Here is a 19,611-nt window from a genome sequence, read left to right as displayed (position 1 = left end):
CTACAGTAAATACACTCCTCCTGGCTGTAGTTTTGCTGTAATATACTCTCTTTGTAACAAAGATATATTGTTATTATTACTATTACTACAGTTGAAATTGGCAGGCTCCCTATAAAAATATGGCAAAGCTCAGAAATCCTCCCTACAATATGTTCACTGGCAGGGCGCATCCTCCTACCAGGAATCACGCATGCGTCAAACGCTTGAGACGCTCTGATTTGACAACCCTGGCATCCACCACACAGCCCACTATATCGCAAGGCTTCCCCGTCACTAGCGCACCATCGTCTGCACCTGCTTGCTCTGTTGTTGTGGTTGGAGCGCTGGGAGGGGTCATTATTTAGCAGGGCGAACTGTGGGAGGAGGAGGAGGAGGAGGCATTTCCGAGACGCCGACAGAAAAGCGTGTAGCCTCAGATTCAGCACCACAGGATTGAGGAAAGCGTCCGGATTCAGGCGATTTTCACTGTTCACTGTGGGTTAACTAAAAGAGGAGGGACACCATATTTTTTGGGGGAATACACAGTTAAGACAAGCGCTGAACTCACACTTTGTGGACCTACAAGAGGTGTCATCTCCAACGGTTTAAAGGTGCGTGATGCTAGTTTAGTTGGATGCTGTGGTTTCTCATCTGGGTGTTTTTTTTTTTTTTCTTTGCTAGCAGCCTGGTAGCATTTACACTTGCTGCACTGACTGACACCACTATGCTGCTAACATTAGCTTAGGCGAGGTCCGGCTTTCCATTCATCATTGTGCTTGAGCTTTAAAATAAATAAATCCATGCACCGTCACTTTAGAGTCATTTCACCACCACAGGCGTCCACAGCGTTTATTTTCCGAGCAGATGTAGCTACTCTCGATAGCTATAATCTCAGAGTGGCCCCACTTTGCTAACGTTATGTTAACCACACACGCCGAGCCCTGCTATCCAGTGAGCCCGGTGCTGAAAGCCTGCTCCGACCGACCTAACGCGAGCCTCTTCGGCACAGACAAGCTAGGTTGCTATGCTAGTGTAGAGGCTAAGCTAACTGACACCGGCCACTTCCATGGCAATAAAAAAAATACAGGTCATACATCTGTATTTACGGCTGGCCAAACACCCATGGGCTCAGTAGTAAAGCCGAAATGTCATTTACAAATATAAGAACAAGTAAACGCTGTCTCTTCGCTTATTTGTAACGCTCTTAAATTTCTTTTGTGTGGTAATTTTGCCTCTTTGTTTAATTGTCATACTCACGAAGGGTTTAAGTAAACTACCCACTCCTTTTCTGAAGACATTGAATAACACGTTAACTGTATTATTATGTTATTATTTTGCTGTGTTCATGATAAGGAATTTGTAATCATCTTGCTTAGCTCCGTATTTTTAAATCGCGAAGTACACAGCACTGCCTTGCCTCACCCTATAAGTGTAGTTTAAGTAAACTGGCAGGCTGCGTAAAAGAAACACACACGCAACTAAAGCTTGTCATCTAGTGCACCATCACAGCAAGAAAAAAAAAAGTGGATTCAAAGTGAGCATAATTAACTAAAGCCTGGTCAGTTTTGTTATCCATAGCTTACGTGGGTGTCTGCTTTTTCTTGTTTCATTTGGGTTATTATTATCCCCCTATTCATTATCTGTTGTGTCTGAATGGTGAATGATCAATACAGTTCGTGTGTGTGTGCTGTAGTGGACTAAGTGGGCTTGTTGGTCCGACCAAAGCGTTTGTGACCCAGTGAAGTTTGCCACACTCCCTTCTTGTAACTGGATATATGTAATCCCAGAGGCCTGTAGGGGTCACATAGTGGCTGTATTTAGAATCTGAACTTTTGATTGGCAAGGGGGCATGTTCAGCCTCACTGGCATGGGCCATATGTTTCCCTTGTTCTTTTATTAGGCTGAATGCACAGCCTGCAACAAGATGAGACAATATGGTTTTCAGTGGAAAACATATGCTCTTATCTTGGTGTGTTGTGTGCTGTATCTTTAAGCTTTTGAGTTTTAGAGAAGAATTATTTTAGAGTAAAGCAAGTTATTTGCTTTCAGTCATAAGCCCCTTTCACACATACACTGCAACCCTGACATTCCAGACATTACTCAGTGGAGCTGCATGTGTGAACGCAAGTGTCCAAACCAGTCGGACCAAACATTAAATGGACCTAACCTTGACAGCACCCTAGTACAAAATCTGTGTAATGTGTGATTGAGCCCATGTGTGAATACAGTAGTGAATTCTTGGGAGAATTCTCAGCAAGCGAGTGGGCTACAGCAACTTGCTGCTGCAAGTGCAATGAAGTCCAGCAGTAAGGGAGACAGTATGAGCAATTTATTAAACAACTCTTTAACAAGCAGAACATAAACTTAAATTAGACAGCTTTACACACAGCCTGTCCCAGGCTGTACCTTTAATCCGCCTCTCTGTTATGTAGAAAAGTTAAGGACACATCGTCACAGAGCCGGATCGACATCTATATAAAAGAGACAGCTGTTACACATCACGCCTCTGTATCCGGAACGCTGGCATACTATATTAAAAACATACACAGGTCAGCATTATGCCCGCTTTGTTCGGTTAAATGATGGATATTTGCAGCTATATTGCAGGATCTCTGTATAAAAGAGCCTTTTGACTTCCAGTGGTTAACACCCCTGTCATCCACAGCTGCTACATATGTGATACAATGTATGCTATTCAACATGCATCACTCACTAAACAGTTAAAAAAAGTACTGCTTAAGGCTGCAACTAACGATTATTTTTTTATATTTGATTAGTCTGTCGATCATTAATAGATCAATCATTTAGTCAAAAAATCTTGCCATCGTAATTTCCCATGGCCCACGGTGATGTGACGGTTAATTTTCCCTTTTGTACAACCAGTCATGTAATACTCAAAGATATTACATTTCCAATTGCATACAAGTGATAAAATAAGGAAATTGTCATATTTGAGGAGAAACGTGGAACAAGCTACTTTCTTGCATTTTTGCTTGTTTAAAGGTCTTCAGTAGTGTCTAATTGATTTATAGATTATGGTGGCATAATTTTTTCCCCCAATCCTCCCATCCTATTTCCCATCTTTGACATAACAGAAAAACACAGCATAACCAGTAAGAAATTTTATTTTTGTAACTTTGCTTGATAAAAACTCTGTATACTACATACAGCATATGGAAACTCTTGACTGGACAAAGACAAGGCAAGTGCTCTGATTCCAGACTGCCAAGCATGGACAGACTTTTCTGCCCTTTGGGAAATAACTGCACATGTGTATCGCTGTCTAATCGTCTGCTTATGCAAGGCTTATTTGTTTAACCTTTTAGGATAATCTTTCTGTCATTTTACAGTACACTGCATCCCTCTTTTTGAGCGTTGTGCATATTGTTGTCAGCCTGACGGAATATGTGAATATCCATTTCTTTCATTGATCATAAAATGACCTTGGTTCAAGCTAGTTCCTCCTTATTTTCAGCTCACACATATAGCAAATCTCCTATTCCTCATTCTTTCAGATGATGCCAGATTACAGAGTTTGACAGCCACCTGTATGCAATGATCTAAATGTTTTTGAGTTCCCTTGCTGCATGTCATTTGCAGTATGAAGCCTGTTTGTGTTACTGTGGATAAGGGAAAGCCATAATTCATGGGTGAGACCATCCAATCAATGGCAGTCAGGAGTCCATTGTGTTCCCTGTCTCCTGGGAGAGGAAGCGATATTGGCTTTACACCATGGAACCCCCCTGTTGTTGTGCAGAGCAGAGCTTTAAGGTAGCCATGGTAGCCCCACTAACTGGAACAGGATTGCCTCTCCTCTTAGGCCGTCTCTCACTCCAGCTCTTGCACAAATGTTTGATACTGTTTAAGAGATGAGAGATCAGGCGATAGAAACAACACGGAACAATCAATAGTTGTGCCACGCTTGTCTACCACATCAATTTCAACTCTCCTAACCCCAGGATTTGTATTACCTTATGCTGCAATGGGGAACTGCATTGGACTGACAGCAAACACTCTCTGAGTGCTAGATTAATTTGCTGTTTCAGTTCTGTTTATGTAGTCAACATTGGACTATTAAGAAAAAAAAGGAAAGAGCACTTTATTGTTTCGGGGGGGGGGGGACAATAAAGTAGATGATCCAGCAGTGCTTGAAAGTATAGTGTCAGCAGTAGATTGGCGCAGCTAGAAAGAATGAGGTTATATTGTTAAGATCCTTTTCATGTCTGTAAGTCTGCCTAAGACCACAACCACACCCACAATACTCAACAAAAGAGCTGTTTAAGTTTATATTGTCATAGCCTCGCTTTATTCTCTACAGGACTATCATTAAAAAATCAATCCATCCATGCATCCATCCATTATTCTGTGTAGTCTGTGGATGGGTGTGGTTGAAAAGCATTTCACCAAGACTCTGCTCACAAAGCATTGAGAAGCGTCAGCAGTCACACTGATGTTCTGTCTATTTTAATGAACTTAATGGAATATAAATAAATTAAAAGTGGGGTTTGCAAAAATGTACTTGTACACCCCTGTGAGTCACAATTTGAGTTCTTTTGGAAAAAAATGTAATAAAAATTTAACATCTTCTGCTGCTGATTTTGTATTCAGGTTACAGCCACATTTCTAACATCATTCATAACTATAGAAAATCCCTTTTGACCAACAGATGCAGATATTTGACAGATTTTGTGTTGTGGGGTAGATACGATTGGAATGTAAGGTTCATTTGATCATTTTCTGATGTGACGTTGTGTAACCTAACGCCACACTATCTTCTTATGTCTTGGATTGTTGTCATGCAGCTTACCTGTAGTTATCTCTACTGTATTTATTCAAGGTTTAGTTTTGTCATACTATATGGCTTGGTCTGTAGCCAGTACCACTAAACAAGCTGGTCAGTTTCATGTGATGACTGATGACTGTATAACATGAGAAAAACTCTTGGTGACCTAATGTTTTGTCTCTCAGCCCTAGAGAAGTAGAGACCATGGGTCTGTTCCAAACCGCATTTCCTACTACTCGTACTAACTCTGACGTCATTTGAAGTATGTAGTGTGTTTCAACTGCGTAGTATGTGATTTAGAGCATGTGAGAAGTTCCCAGATGGTTTACTAGATTCACCAGAAATGCGGAGTATGCATCAAGAGCTGACTACTCACACTCAAATTCCCCAAGATGCAATGTACCTTCTGAAAAAAACCCAAAATACAAACGTCACAGATCATCACCTCAGTGGTTTCAAGTTAGCTACAGCGAGGGTATGTTCACTTCCTGTTTTCAAAATAAAAGCATCGATTCTATCATCATGGTTTTCTTAATAATAAAAGGTAACGGAAGCCGGAAGTGCGTTATTCGCTACGGCTAGCTCCGAATTCATAGGAACAAAACTTTAAACAGGTGTTATTTGGACAAATTAGCATCACATTGTGGATCTAAAGGGCTACTTTCTCGCCTAAAAAGGTTAGAAGGGTTGATAAAGTGGTATATTTATAGAGTTACAGCTAAAATGAAATCCGCTTCAGCCTGCTGATTTCAGCTCGGGTAGGGACGAAATGCATTGTGGGTTATCGTGTAGTTTACTACAGTGTAAACGGTCGGCTTACTATCTGGTTGTTTAGTGTGTAGGATGGAAGTATGAAATATAGAAGTATGTAGTATGTAGTATGCGGTTTTGAACACAGCCCAAGTCTTACCATATCTGGCTGTACAGCATAACGACTTATGCTGAATTACTTAGGTCTTTTTGTGTCCTGAAAACCTTATTGTTGGCATGTTTGAGTATATATTGAATTTAATTTTGAAGCTAGATGTTTAAATGTTACTGTTTCTACTTTAAAAGTAGGATCGACAGATATTTTTTTTTCAGGGCTAATATAATATTATCAAGTAATCAAAAGGACTGATAACTGATATGAATAGCCTACATTTGCAGTAAAAATGAAAATCATGGTGTCAAAATTCAGAACGCACAATTTTAATGTATCATTATGCAGAGACAGCTTCAGGACACAATTCAGTAATGTTAGTAGTAGTTGTGGTTTGAGACTGAGTTTGACCGGCCCTGCTAAGTGAAGTGCAATAATTAACATTAGAGTCTATCAACTTTTTTTGTTTTGCCGTAGTCAAGTGCATTGATGTTAGCTCTACAAGACTCAACATAAGCTTATTTTGTTATCACTACAACAAAGTGCTTTATTCTGGCATTTTTTTTGATGTAACTGGGAAACTGGACATGCTTGGCATCGCAGAAATAGATAATAAGACTGTGGTGTTTTTAAAACTTCAGTGTAGAGGATTCTGATGTTTATTGCATGTGGGTGGGACATTGCTCAAGACCATAAAGTGGTGACTACAGACAGAGGGAGGTAGCATTAGAGTCAGTAGCACATATCGGCAATCGGATTTAACAAAAAAACAAAAAACAATTCCCATAATTGATCATTAATCGACCAGGCCAATAATCAGTCGATTAAAAAGGGCCTCTTTTTAGTAAGCTGCTCTTTTGAAGTATTTGGTGGGAGAAGAAGATCTGCAATTATAATTTTATTTTGTCTGTTATTGTTGTTGAAATCAACTGAAGGAGCATTGTCAGAGACAGGTCTATTTTTTTAATTAAATAAAGGCTCATCCAGCCCAGGCACACCGCTCCCCCTGCCTTCCTCAAAGCAGTCAACCTAGAGGAAACACAGATATGGAAGCAGCCATGTGTCCAAAGCACTCCCTTATTTAACTTTGAGATTCTTGTTGATCCGTTATTATTGGAAATATTTTAAAATAGCCAAGCATGCAAACCAAAAACCTCCCTTTACAAAAATGAAGTTGTTCTTTGATAACAACTTTAATTAAAGGGATAAATTACCTTGGGTGAAGTTTGAGTCTTATCAGTTGAAAACACATACAGAGAGAGAGAGAGGGAGAGAGAGAGAGAGAGAGAGAGGAAGGAGTAAAAATTTGTCAGTGAGCAGACAGCCTCTTTTCCCAGAGAGATGTAACTGAGGTGCCACTGCCAAGATTTTTCACCACTGTTTTAATGATTTTTCCTTGGCCTCCCACAGATTTCATACTCTCTGGGGAAAAGTTACTGATTTTGATAAGATTGAATTACAAATAGTGTTTTTCTTGGTGGGCCTGTTAGTTCTCACTGTCTGAACTGTCAGCAGAGTCTTTCTTCACATGTACAAGCTGAAGCACCTGGGCTAATTCCCAGAATTTATCTGAATTCATTTATTATGTGGATCAGTCCATCGCCTTTTTAGGGGGGGGGGGGGGGGTACATCTCACTAAGAATTCATATTATTCATGCAGATGAGGATGGCATGAAATGTTTGTTAAAGTTAGAGTTGGAGAGTCATGGTCAGACAGTTGTCCAGATGAGACATCTCATCTGTCATTGTCAGCTAGAATAGTCAGAACTGATGTTTACATATTTTATTTAAGATTCAAAAAACTTTGTCTGTCACACAGTAAGAGAAATTCCTCTCTGACATGGCTCGGTCAAAGACAAAGGTATATCACAGGTATACAGGTATAAAACACTGTAATAAAATAAAACATGAATGCTAACGTCAGTGCTGTAACATCTGCCTCAACATTATGTTTAAGTTGTACTTAATTTGAAACTGATATTATAGTAAACCTACATTTAGATGTGTGTAAAATACTAAAGACACAATATTATTCTGGATTATTGTGATTATGATATGAAAAATGTGTGTCTTGTTGCCCATTTACTACAAAATAGATTTGTATAAAATAGATTTTAATTTGTTAAGATGTAAAATTTCAAGGAGTGTTAGCATTGGTCCAGATTGTAAAACTGGACAAGAGCATATCTCATAAACTAGCTTATGTCTGCCTCAATAGCAATGACTCACTTCAGTAGAAACAGGCATCTGGTGAATGTTGTAGATGTAGCATGTACGCATTAACGAGTGGGCACTAACAATGCAGCTTAGTGAACTGTGCGTAATTTGTGTGCAAACATTCAGGGTCATCACTTGCACAACCATTGTTTTTTCTAGCTATCTAGCTATGAGAGGTCATGCTGCCACACTCCTGGTAGCAGAATATTTTCTCTCAACCTCTTCTGTGTTTTTATCCTTTACTATGGCACCTTATTGTTGTGATTCTTTCAAAAACATATCTGTGTGGAGTGTCTTGCTAGAGGGCATTTAAGTCTCAGTTTAATCTCAGTTGCTCTGTCCTCCTGAAGCCTCATTTGTCTCTCCCATCCGCGGACTCTCGTCACCCCCCACCATAGACTACATCTGGGACCAGTATGGGCCCCAAGTACTATCCCAGCCCCTCCCCCCCTAGTGTGTGTGTTCTTTCTTGGTACATTAACTTTTCTATTGTTAGGTGACTGCTTTTCTTCTCTCCTCTTACAGAAAATCTATATGCTGACCAGGGGTGATTCTAACATTTGACATCAGGGGGCTTACCCTAGAAGCGTGGAGTTGGGGGGCTGGGAACATTTTTAAATTCAAAACTTAAATTCATATGTTTCGTACAGTTTAAAGTGAACCTCTTGAGTCAAGATAAGATAGATCTTTTCTATAAATAAACCGAAAACTGGGGTGTTAAAGGCTTAGTATGTACCAGCTGCTCACTGCTTTTTCTAGAAATGCCTGGCAGTGCAATAAGCGCAGCTATTTTTCAGTGTCTTCAACCACTTTCTTAGAAATATGTTTCTGCCGTGTACTCTCTCATATTCCCTGTTCTACTTTTTCTGTGTAAATACATTGCCTCAGTTTTGCTCATTGTCGGGCAAGCAGCTGTTAATGAGCTGCCGGTAAGTTCTTATTATCAGTTCTGATAAAGCAGTTTTGATTAACAAGTTGTGATATGCTTTGCGTGAACATTTACAACCACTAGCATGCAAGCATGATTATAGAGAAACGTGCCTATTTGTCTATATATCATTCCTGCCCCCAAAAGCTGTATATGAAAGTTTCAGCATGCTAAGCTGAGAGGTAATAATTGACAACAAAACACAAGAATTGCATTGATTGGAGAGACAGGGGACATCTTCATTAGACGGGCTACTTCTGAAAACACCATAAAACATCAGTGGCAGTAATTTGATGATTGTGCAGTAAGTATTAAAAAGTCACCTGAAAGCGCTTCATTTTCCATGTATGTCACACAGATGTTTATGGGCTTAATGAATGAATGAATAAATGAATGATCTTTACTTACATTATGATTTTTACAGCATGCATTGCAAACACTGAAACGGGTCATGTTTTCAGAGTAACATATGAGTCAGATTACTGTCAGATACTCATCCCATTTCATGAAGCTGATTCTGAGAGGACATAATTCAGTGTAGCACTTTCATATTTTTCAGTGATTTGAACTGACCTCCCAAAAGACACACAACACAGCTGTGTGGATTTTTTTTTAATGTTCACAGCTAAAAAATATTTCTATGTATTGGTTTGAAATACAATACATGTTACAAGACAGCAGATGGCTGCTCTTTTTTTCTGTAGCATGATACATTCAGGATTAATATCACCATAAGCAGTAACAAAAGGGGTTTTAAGTCATGTTAAGATTTTTATATTGCCCAAAATAACAAATTTACATTTTGGCAGTTATATTCTGTCTAAAATATACACATCTGACAGGACTATAAAAGCCTCTGATTTTTGTGTGTGTTTGTATGTTTGAGTTCGTCCTTTATACCGTATAACCATGTGCCACTTTCACACACAAATCCCTGTGTCTGATGGGGGATTATAAACATGTATTCACCCTTTGCTTGACCCATTTATTTGAGACTGCAGTCATGGGTTAATCCCAGGACACTAGTGTGTTTAACTCATTATTATACGGTCACGTATTACATCCATGACAGTATTCAGTGATGAGACCCAAACTTGGAAATGTAGTTCCAACACATTTTGGCTTACTTACAGTATAAACCACATTATTATTTTTATTATTATTATTATTATTATGATGATTAATAATAATCATAATAGTACATTTGCACTGTAGTGAAAGTGATTATTATCTTAGATATGTTTAGATATGTTTAGATATAGCCTATGTGCAAAACAGTTGCAGAAATTCACTTCCTTGTATGTGCTTGCTGCAGTGATTATTTACAGTGGAAATTTAATATGGCAGGTGAGTGAGCAAAGTGGTCTTATTTCATACTGTTCCTGTTTTTTGGTCACATTATGGAGATTTAATGCAGCAACCTGTTCTCTACAATCATATTTAATTATCTGTGAGATTTAGAGGAAAATAATTTTTGGTTAAGAGGGTCATAAATCACTGTCAGGATCCACTATATGACTAGCAATTCTATAATCATTTCAGTGTAACTAATTGTATAGTTATTAAACAAACCTGTGTTCACATAAATACAAACTGAGCATTGTCAGCTGAGTAATAAACTGGCTTAGAGCAGCGCTGCAAAGCATCCCAGTCATTCATTAATATCCTGTCACTACATTTGTGAATGAATTTTAGAAGCCCTTTGATTTAAAAAAAATCAAAATCAAAAATCAAATTCAGCATATCAATAGTGTTAAACAAACAGACGTCAAATTGGTGCTTATAAGTTTATACTTTGAAAGAAAATTGTTGCCTTCAGGGCAGGGGAATAAATTGATTCATGAGTTTTTTTCATGATATGTGATTTTCTTCAAAATCCAAAAAATGTTGATTTGAATGAATAAAGGTGGGGTTGCGGCGATATGGCCAAAAATGTTTATAGTCAATTTTGATAATTATCATGATAAATGTAGAATTAATCCTTTCATGTTTTAATGCTGATTTTGCTCCTGAGTGAAAGTTCAAGAAACCAGACAGTTAATTGTGGTTTTGAACTCATCTTTATGGTCAGAACATGACAAACATTTATTTCCAAACCGCAGAACATTTCACAAATCTGAGGTAGAACATTCAAAAATATTTTACTGATAAAAATCATTTTTCAACATCAGCTTCCTTAATTGATCCCACATTTGTTAACATGCTGTTCAGATCTCCAAGTTACTTAGAGGCCATCGCTAACTGCTAAGCTATCTCTCCCTCTAACACTCCTGTGCTCTCTCTGTGTCTTATGTTAAGCTATTCCTCTGCCTCCTATAGTGATAATTGTATGTGTATAAATATAGTTTATTCATTGTGTTGGAGGCAAGACTCAGTCAATTAAAGCTCTGCTACAGTACATGGAAACCCAGTCGTTAGCTGCTGTAGTTAGCCAGCCCCCAGTAGCTGCTGTGAGCCAACCAGTTTAGCTCCTACTCACCCCCTGCCAGTTTAATTATATGGAACATCTGTTACATTTCTATCAAGGAAAATTGAATTGAGATAATTATTGTTATTGTTTTATCACACTGCCCTAAGTAAAGGTGCCATGTGGAGATTTTGTTGTATGTTTTTATGTGTATGTTAATCATTCAAAATCCATGTTTACATTCACTGTTTCTCACCCAAACACATTGTGTGTATCATTGAGTTCCTTTGGTATAACATATTTGCAAGGGTGACTTTTTAAATATTTTAAATCCTGCATTGTTTACATACATGTTTACTAGTCAGCTGTCTTCTTGCCAGAGATGGAAAGAGTACTGAAATGTTCTACTCAAGTAAAAGTACCACTACTTTGATGAAGCCTTACTTAAGTACAAGTAAAAGTACTGGTCTAAAATGTACTCAGAGTAAAATGCACGTAGTTACTTTTGTAAGTAATGGGAGTAAGTAATGGCATGGGGGGGGGGGGGGGGGGGCTGGTTAAGGGTTAGGGTAAGGGTTAGGGTAAGGGTTAGGGTTGCGACAAAGGGATATAAATCTCAAACTTGTTGTTTTAATTGAAAGTGTACCTTTTCAAATTAAAGTGCAATGACAAAATGAAATATGTCGACACACAACATTAAAATATTTAGGGAGGTATTGTGTGTTATTTTAGGGCAGACCATCCCATAATAAAACATTTTCAAACAATACAACCATTGAATTGAAGGTTGCATAAATTGTGGATTCTGTAAACCATCCTTTTCATACTGCAAATCTATAACTCAAAACAGGTCATGGTCACAAGTTGTAACTTTTCCTAAATGACCCAAAGAAGACCAAACTCTAAGTATCCCTGTTAAAAAAGGCTGTCCCCCTGTGTACCATTCGTTTAAAGCTCTCATTTCCCACGCTGCCCTGTGCACATGAATGCATCATGCTCTCTGTGTGCCTGTACCTGCAGAGTGAGACAGATGATGGCACAAGGTTTAATGGACATTTCTTAAAGTAGGCGTCCATAAATATGTGAGTTTATGTTCTGTTCTATGACGCGATGAGCGCTAGCTGGCAGGTTGACACAGGCTGCAGTAGTTTATGAATTATCATGCGAGTCATGCTAGTTAACACTTCTGTACGATCCATTTTTTTAAAAGTAAAATTACAGATTTTTAAAACTACTTTAAAAAGTACAAGTACACAAAAAACTACTCAATTACAGTAACACGAGTAAATGTAATTTGTTACTTTCCACCTCTGCTACTTGCTTGCCTTTGTTGCCACATACATGGTACTACATATGTTAGCATACTATCACTGTCTGTTGATCAGTAGAATGGCGTGCATACACTATGTGTTCTTATCCCCATAGTGCTCCAAATCATTAAAAATTCCACAGGGAACCTTTAACACCTTGTTCCTGGACATGTAAAGTAAGAGTGGGACAACATTTGATAAGAATCTTGCAAGGTTGGGAATTTCATCTTGCCTAAGTAATTAACATAATTATTTAAAACTTGATCAGTTTGGCACGAAAAAAATGATTACAGTGGAAAGCTATCCTGCCTTCCCCTTTGGCATTTTTATCTTGACACAGATACATTGCTGTGAAGTTGTCGTACATGAGGGATTTACCTTTAATAGCTCTCCAAAGGGAAGTTTGAATGATATTTGCTGTAACAGCGCATAGCCATACATTTAAGAGTTCATCTTGGGGATTAGTTGGGAGGTACCCAAGTGTTTGCTTTGATTGCAACCAGAACGCTCCACCCAGCATACACTCATTTTCTGCTTTGAAATTCCCATTTTTGGCATTCAGACTTACTCCGACCCTTAGTTTTTTATCAGCCTATCACAATCACAGCTATGTTCACTTAAACACATTGTAAAAGTTGAATGAATGAAAACATGAATGATAGAAACACCAAGATGAAAAAAATAAAAGTTTGCACTGAAGGTGGTAAAATGCAGCAGAGGTATAGTCCATAACAATCCACCTGCAATATGAACTGACCGGATAACTTAAAAGTGAGTTTAACTGAAGATTTAAAATACTAACAAAAGATAGCCTTGTTGCAAGTACCAAATTCAGTGAAAGGCTATACGTATGTCAGCTTTACCATAAAAGGATATTTCAAATTTCATTTTCATAGTCAATCCCATTTTTTCTTTTCTTCTGCATTTCTTAATAACATAGGAAATGAATTCATTATGCAAGCCATGTATGAATGTCATTTATTCATGTAGTTCAACAAAGTATGGAGAAACATATTGCACTTGGCTACAGAATGGAAGGAAGAAGAAGTAGTAGTTGTTTTGTGTAGCTACTTTATCATAGTTGTACTGTAGTGTGTTTATCTGCTTTGGGAACTTCCAACTTCCTTAACCTGACATGATAAACAGCAAACTTTTCTTTTAATGAAATTAGCATGTTTTGATGATAACCTCCATGTATTTTTTGTTTTAATCATGTTTTTTCTTTTCTGTTTATGTTCTGATAATGAAACCAAAGCTTGTGGATAAAATGATGCTTAACCACTGACACTAAAGTTTCAGATGTGTGAAGCAGTGTGTGTTTCCCTTCTGATAATGTTGAGTAGTACTGAGGCTTGTCCTTCGCACAGAACTGGATGAATATGTCAAACTCAACCTAGGCCTAGCATATATATCAATCGTTACCTTTGTACTGAAATGGGCTTCATCATAGGATAAAAAAAGGATAGGACTGAGACTGTCAAAATACATTATGTGACAGACAATGAGGTGTCCTAATATAGGATTGTTATGGTAACTTTCCAGCCAATGAGGTGCTGGTATTTTCAGTGGCATTTATTCAACTTTGCAATGTGTGCATTATGTTTTTAAAGAAGGGTTTTGTATTCCTAGGAGAACATGACTGCTGAGAATTTCACAGGTTGTGCTCTACTTTGATCAGCCTATTTTGGCCGCTCTGAGAACATGGCTCTGGAGAGTAGCGATATGACAGGTTGAGTCTTGACTTCTGCTTTTAGAGACTCCCCCACTGCTCCACGCAAGTGTGTGTATGTGCTTAACTCTGCTCCATATCTGGGTCAGTGCAGTGTCGGCATATTAGCTTTCCATAATGACAAATGACAGGGATTGTAGTCACAAAGTTAGTGTCATATGGTGAAGAAGCTCTGATGCCCATTTTATGCAGTGCAAGCAGAGTTTAAACTTTTGAATATTTTTATCTGTGACAAATATGCATGTATTTGCAAAACTCCAGGGCTAGGAATATTTAAAAAAAAAAGAATGATTTCTTTCTGAGAACCTATAATGTCTAAAGCATCTTACCCTCATGCTGTAGTGAGACAAAGAATCAGCTTAACACCATGTATCTTCATTGATGGTCTCTTTTAGCATCTTAGATTGCAGCACTCTGCATATGTCTGTATCCATGAGGGTGAAGAGGTTCATGATTTAAGTGTTAAAAGTTAAAAAAAAAATAACAGTCTCTCACTCTCAAGGCCTGTCATGCTCTGTTTAGAATTTCTGGCATTTATAAATATCTTGCTCTTGTTTTTTGTTCACAATTACTCTATGATGCAACACAAGCTTTTCATAAGAACACTATGTGCCCAAACTTAAAACTACTTTCTGTTAATCTTATGGTGATTTTTCTGTTTAATTATATTAATAGTATGTTTTACTGTAGCCCTTGTTACTAAAGAGAACTTTATTCTCTTTATTGCCCAAATGGCACTAAATATACTAAACCCTGGTTTTTTAAGAACTTTGTTTGACCTTACTTCGTTGCTCCCTGAATGCTTATCATGTATTAACCTCATTTGTTAATACATTCATGGGAGTGAAGTTAATCCATGTAAATGTGGACTCACAGAGAGAAGAGTCTTATTTTGTTTCTGCCTTTCAGACCTCAGGATGTGACTCCAATGAATTGAAATGGAATAACACCGCAGTGCTCTTACTGAGCTTTAAATATGCAAACAATCTACTCCATGTATTCTGGATAAGTCTGTCCATAGTGTTAGGGGCTTTGTGCACGGATGTCTTGTGCATATATTTAAGTTAGTCACATTAATGGCTACTGAGTTGTGGTAATTACATATAATATAAATTTGTAATCTCATCTAAAGGAAACATGTATTTTTCAGGATCGCTCAGAGCTATCATTCTATATTTGATTGCAGTTACACAATACATTCAAGAGTTATGGCAGGTCATATAAAATAGCCCATACCTAGAAAAACTGAATATTGTGGCATGTTTAACAAAAAATGTTAAACCTTTTGTCAAGAGCATCCAAATTATAACCCTATCAAGGTCATTAATGATATAGCAACTGATTTTGTCATTACAGAATTGTAGTATTAGTAATGTTTATGGAGTGGGACATGTTACTGGTAAAAAAAGGTTAAACAGTACTTTCTGATAAAGTATTTAGTGGTGACACTAAAAAAACTGATATGTCATTACTAATAGATCTGCAATAAGCTAAAATCAGTTGATCATATCAGCTGGCCATTTAATTTATTGGTTTATCATCTAAATATGTACAAACATTGGTGAAGATTGGATGAAATTTGTTGGAATGATGGTGAAAAAAATAAAAATGAGCAGAAACCTCACAGTATATTTCCTCTCAAGGTTCAGTAGGGAATGAAACTCCACACTCAATTACAATCTGTTCATGAGAAAAATTATGTTGCCTTACTTATACAGTTGAGCTCACAGTACTTTGGTCCATCATCTAACACTTCACTGAATTACCACAATAATACATTTTTAGATAGCTAATACATAACAACAAACATACAGAACATAATAATTGAAAGCGGTAATGATGGCTCTGTAGTTGATGGCAGGTGATTCATTCTGAAGACTGTACAAATCCATCTATCCACTCATCCATTTTTATCTGATTATCCTTTTCATGGTTGTGTGTGGGAGGGAACTTGAAAGAAAGCTAGCATGCAGTGGATGTGAGAGGCAGAGTGCAGCCAGGCCAGGTCAGGTACAACCTGTCAGGTTAAAACACAGAGACAGCCACAGGCACATGCATACAGGGAGTTTAGAGTTTCCAGTTCACCTCACCCACATGTCCACATGTCTATGGACTGTGGGAGCAAACAAAAGTTGAAGTGCTTTTCATGGTTGTGTACTTTAATAAAAGCTTTTCATGCGAGAAAATGTGAGTTAAGGTCTGTCGGGTTAGAATTGGAAAATACGCTGACCTTTGAAACTATGTGTATCTGACTTCCTGTTAGCAGCTGTGAGCATGGTGAAGTCGCAGATGGAGCAGTGGCAGAGGACAGACATCTCCATGGGAGGAGCATTTGTTAGGGTGCAACAGAGTTTGTTTTGAGTTAGTAGATGGAAGAGAGCTTTTACAGGTTTTTATGGTGTGGTGATGCTGTGAAAATTATGTATTTAATTGTTTAGGCCTTTCGGTTTTTAGACTCCATTTAATGTGTTTTGCATTGTTTACATCATTGAAGATTTGTGTGCATTACTTTAGCACTAACCCCAACCCTTGTGTGGGTGCACTCAGGTAGACAAATGCAGACACGTATGCATACATTACCCTGATGTATCCTGCTCCAGCTAATTGTACAAATCTAGAGATCAAATGAATAACACATTAGAGTGAAATATTTTTCAATTTAAACACAGAGGAAGTGTCATCGGGATACAAAAACTCTTTCTATTCCTTAATTGCCAAATCCACAGTAAGTGGTATGGGACCCTTAATGTTATTTTTCAAAATATATAAGAGGAAACCACAGGCATCACATGAGGCAAGGACAGCAGGGGGTTTCTGTTTATATTTGTATGGCCAACAGTGTTGAAGAGTACTTGCCCCTGCCATCTGTTTTCTTTGGTATTGCCAGTAGACCGTTGGATAGAGTAGCTCTGTATGAGAGGTGCTTAATCAATACACACACAGGAACAGAGCTCTGACTCAGCAGACTATCTGTCTTAACTGTCACTGTTGTGTTTGCCAGCTTTGTCGAGATGCACTGATCATCCTGCCAAGCTTTCAGCAGTTTGGTGTCTTCACCACCATAATAGAAGATATGGTGTTGAGGTTGTTTTTATTCACTATATTAAAACTATATGCACCATGCATATCTCTTATTTTGTGGTCACTTATGTTTTACAAAACAATGTAAATGGGAACAGCAATCTAATTTAACCAAGCTCAGTTCCAGTCACAGAAGTAAGATCCAGCAACAGCAAAGAACACTATACGATTACTGCCATTAATCTATAGTTGCATTATCTATTATAAAACATGTAAATATTGTATAAGAAGTTACTTAGTTGTAAAGGAACTGCTGGTGTCAAATAATCTGTCAGGAACAAAGTGGGTGACTGTATAATCATGAAATAAGCAAAAATCCCCAAATCCCCCAAATAGATAAAGGGGAAATTACAATGAACGTAGAATGGACTGTAATGTAATTGCAAAATTGTGATTTTGTCATTTTCCGAATGTCAAATGTGAATTAATGTTCACGAGACTTGGACGTGGAAATCCAATTTCTGGATCACTGGTTCTAAGCAGAAATGCTCTTCATGGTCTTAAAAAGCCCATCTTTCCCCTGGAGATTTTGGATTTGTACTCAGCAGTGAGTTCCCTCAGGGGTGCGGCTCATGTCAAGAAGGTAACCCCGGTGACACTCAACCATAGCCAAAAGAGACACACATGTATCTAGATGTAGTGTGTTGCAGTAGCCCTTTGTCAGGATGCAGCCTTTACCCGATCTCTTAGTCAGAGCACTTGTATTGGGTTGATGATAGATTATCTACAAGGTGACCCTCAGGTGTGCAAGGTGTATCATTTGATGTGACATTAATCAAAATGTCACTTAGTGTGAATGAATCTGTACCTGACGAGACTTAATTTAAGAGTGGTTGAGATGTTGCTGGTGTTCAGTGTAGTCTGAACGGGCATGTTAATGAACTGTCGGAGAACGCCTGCATCTGTCTGTGTTACTTGTTATTCCTGCAGTTGAATTTAGCCCGGCCACTCACTTAATTAGATCTTCAGTTCTAGATATTAAAGTTTGTGGAAGCTCATACTGGATTGAATACTGCTCTGTTCATTTACCACAAGAACCAAAGGGCCCTAGCAAGATTAGCATTCATGACAGCTCAATTCATGTGAATGGAAATGCTGCAGTGAACCTGCAGATCAGTGAAGTTAAATCCATGTAGAGCCATCAGCTATAGTGATCTAAGACACTCGAATTTGCTTTTGAACTCCAGGAATCTGAACAGGTGGTTTACGAAGCAGAATCCAGAGTAGAAGGAGCTATTATTCTGGCTAACAGTGCACATTACTTTACTGGTAAAATAAAAGTTGCAGTGCAGGATCCCAGTGGTCCAAAGTCATTCTTTGTCTCGGTATATAAAAGGATGTCTAGGCCCTTGTCATTTAAAGTGTTTCTAAGCTTCAACTGTAACAAAACCATAAGAAGATTTGACAGAGAAGCACTAATACAAAAACTCAGACCCACACACATAACAAACACACACAGACACACACACACACACTGAGCACAGTTAACACCTGGTTGACTGAGGTAATTACTTTAAATCCTTTAGCAGTTGTCTCTGTGCCATGTCATCAGCATTATTTCAGGGAAGAGCTGACATTAGCAGAACCTAACTAGTAATATTGTTTAATGGGCAATAAAAAAAAAAAAAAACAGTATCAAGAAGACACTCCATTAAAGTAACAATGTGGAAGATCTCTGTTTCATTCTTTTTTGTGGCTCCTATGGCAGTAATTGCAGGTGTGTTTTGGGATTTCACTTCCCAGATATCCAAGCAGTGTCATCCGTGATACATCAATAACTGTTCACTCGCAAGACTAGCAGAGACTGGAAAAATCAGTACAACGCTTCACACACAAGTGAGTTGAAGAGTAAATCTGTTGCATTAGCTCCGCCCACCTTTTCTGGCAGACCAACCACTGCTGGGTGATGGAAAACGTGTCACTTAACCCATAGGCTCAGTCACCAATGTGTTACCTCATTCTGTGATAGATAGTAATGTATCAGATAAAATATTTATTCATTCTGAAATCAATAGTGTTTGGGGGCTTTTGTGCAGCGCTGTTCAGAAACATGAGTCAACCTCATTTATCATTGCCAAAGAAACTCTTGGTAGTGTAGCTTCATTAAGCAATAGTGCAGTGTATAATATGTGTACAGGTTACAATGGGTTAGTTAATAAATGCTGTAGCTCCTCAAGACCAAGAAAAGTCATCTATTTCTTTTCCCCCAACTGCTAGAAATGTGAAGGAGTTTGCTCCAAAGTTAGCAACTATTGCCACCATAGTGGTGGGTGCAGGGATGCAGACTGTTTACAGCCTGCAGGGATCCTCCAGTA

General features: G+C 38.2%; 1 protein-coding gene across 1 annotated transcript in view; it reads left to right on the top strand.

Moving 5' to 3' along the window:
- Nucleotides 1-561: 561 nt before the first annotated feature.
- ctnna2 (catenin (cadherin-associated protein), alpha 2) overlaps nt 562-19,611 on the top strand; it is a 327,549-nt gene continuing 308,499 nt past the window's right edge. Inside the window, exon 1 of the mRNA XM_053331022.1 lies at nt 562-590. The gene's annotated coding sequence lies outside the window, so the exon portion shown is untranslated. The remainder of the gene's footprint in view (nt 591-19,611) is intronic.

Source organism: Scomber japonicus, chromosome 2, assembly GCF_027409825.1.
Source record: "Scomber japonicus isolate fScoJap1 chromosome 2, fScoJap1.pri, whole genome shotgun sequence".
Taxonomy (NCBI): Eukaryota; Metazoa; Chordata; class Actinopteri; order Scombriformes; family Scombridae; genus Scomber; species Scomber japonicus.
The sequence above is the reverse complement of the archived record's forward strand: the minus strand, read 5'-3'. Positions and strand labels throughout refer to the sequence as shown.